This window comes from Cricetulus griseus, chromosome X, assembly GCF_003668045.3.
Source record: "Cricetulus griseus strain 17A/GY chromosome X, alternate assembly CriGri-PICRH-1.0, whole genome shotgun sequence".
Lineage (NCBI taxonomy): Eukaryota > Metazoa > Chordata > Mammalia > Rodentia > Cricetidae > Cricetulus > Cricetulus griseus.
In genome coordinates, this window is record NC_048604.1 from 34703296 (window position 1) to 34706006 (window position 2711).

Consider the following 2711-nt stretch of genomic DNA (forward strand, 5'->3'; position numbering starts at 1 on the left):
ATTTCCCACTGAGAAGATTCTCATTCTGTATATGTACTTGTTTATGTACTGTTAGGTGACAGCATACTTTAATGCCACATTGAATTGCTTCTCTCTTTGCTCAAGAGCATGCTTGCAGGATGGCCTCATTGATTACTGTAACTGATTCATAGCATAGATCACTTGCTTCACCTGTTAGAATAGTGTAGACATTCCATAAGGAGGATTCCACACAATGATTTCCCTTAATGTCAATTACAGAATAAGTTTTGGAAATATGCCAAAGCTATTTCTCATTCTCATAAGCATACTGGAATATTGAGACTATGAAGTGAAAAAATATCTCCCCATGTCAAAAAGACTGCTTTCCCCACCCCAGGTAGTCATGATACAAATTGGAATTGGTAGTCTTTAATACAAATTTGCATTCTTTTCCTCATGGATTGCTTATTACACAGCTCTTACAGTTGTTTCCCAATTTTCAGCACCATAATTGTTTTCCATTACACATATTTCCCTTGTTTTCAGAAAGCCAATGAAATTTACTCAATCAGATATCACTCTGATGTGAATCCAAAAGTACTCGGTTAACATCTGTATGATATGTGATAAATCATTTTTCTCTTCCAAATATGGCCTGCATGCATTCACTTTCATAATCTCTATTATCTTTTCTGCAAAATAAATTGGTTGAAACATGTTGATGCTTTTATTATCTTTTGGAATTCTTTTCAATTAACTTGCTTGGTATCATCATCCCGAATTGAATTGTAACTTGTAAATTGTAACTTGTAAATTGAATTGTTAGTTGAGGCTAATTCCTTGAAAGTAGATTTGTGTTTGTATTGTTTCCAAGTAATGTTTTAAACAAACAAATTTCTTCTATCTCCTTCTCAGTTTTCTGATAGCTTTATCTGTATCACAGTTTTCTCGCATTATTTCCATATGTAAGTGCCAAACTAACTCCCACATGTCTTTTTTTTTAAATACCTAGAGGCAGAGTAATATCTTAATCCCTCTATACCATGGAGCTGAGAATACAGTCAGCATTCAGGCAAGCTAGAAATGTATTAGACTAAGTCATGCAATTTGAATGACAAAGACCTCACAGAAGTATCTGTTTCTTTTAAAGTAGACACATGTCCCCTTCTTTCTTCTGAGCTTTCTATTAATATGTGTGTTCACATGCCAGTATTTGCTCTACACAATGTTTGCTCTGGGGTCATGGCTCAATGTATTGTGTTAATTTACTCACTAGATAGAATGGAGGGATAAATGGGTTAGGTTCTCCATGAGGATAACATGAGTATTTTATTATAATTTTGATAGCAATAGTCATTGTGAAAATGAATGCTTTTATAAGCCAGCACAATATTGTTTATATGGTGCCAATTATGTGCTAAGAATCTTGTATATCATTAATTTGCTACTAGATTATAAGAAAGCTATCATAACCTCACAAACAGCAACATTTAATGATACCAAATGTGGGGTGATGTTTTTTTTTTTCAACTTGACTCAAGCTATAGTCATCTGAAAGAAGGGAACCTTAATTAAGAAAATGCTTATAGCCATAAAATCTGGCTATATGGAAGTCTGTGGAACATTTTCTTAATTAGTCATTGATGAAGGAGGGCCCAACTCTTTGTGGGTGGTGTCATCCCTTGGCCAATGGTCCTAGGTTGTATAGGAAATCAGGCTGAACAAGTATTGAGAAGAAAGACAGTAAGTAGGATTCCTCCATGACCTCTGTGTCAGCTCCTGCCTCTGAGGTTGTCTGTCCTATTTGCATTCCTGTCCTAATTTCCTTCCTTAATTGACTTGGTGTGGATGAATAAGTCAAATGAACACTCCTCACTTACCCACCCAAGTTGATTTAGCCATGGTGTTATATTGCAGCAATAGATACCCTAAGTATTATCATAACCTTGAGAGTTTAATATTTTCAAGCTGTCTAATTTATCCATAAGTAAAGTGAGATTCAGACAGTTTAAACATGCTATCTATTGTCTTTAGGTGGTAAGAAATGACTAGAATAAGTGTGAAAAATAATAAGCAAACATATAATAGAGATAGTGTAGTGATGGAAGAATAAAATATTCAAGTTGATATGATTTATTGTTGACCAGAAAATAGTTTAATTCAAATTAGTATGTCTGCAAGTTTTAAACTTCATGAACAAAAATGAGTTTTAAAAAGAGATAACTGTAGCTTTGCTACTGTATAATTTTTTTGTGAATCATGATGTAAATATCTGATATGCAAGATATCTGATATACATTCCTTGTGAATGGGTCATTTGACCCCAAAGGGGTTGTAACCCACAGGATGAGAACCAGTGCCTTAAAGGAATAAAAGACAGATAGACTGGACTCATACATTCAAATTCTAGAAGACAATACAAAAAGTAACATTTGCTAGTGCTTTTTATGTACTAGGAATTGAGTTCATTGCATCATTGATAATGCCTATTTCTATCAGTATTCACTGCAATGTTGTACATTTAGTAGCATTTAAATCATATAGGATTCCATTCATTATAATTTATATATTAACACCCTATTTTGATATACATATTTATGAAAAATGATTATCACAGTTAAACCAATTAACATATCTATTACTTCATATTGCTACATTTTTCCTTTAGTTTAAAAACTGGCACACATTATTATGACATTTTCAAACCAAGTGTATTTTTCTGACTCCTTTCCCCAATATTTTACTCTCTC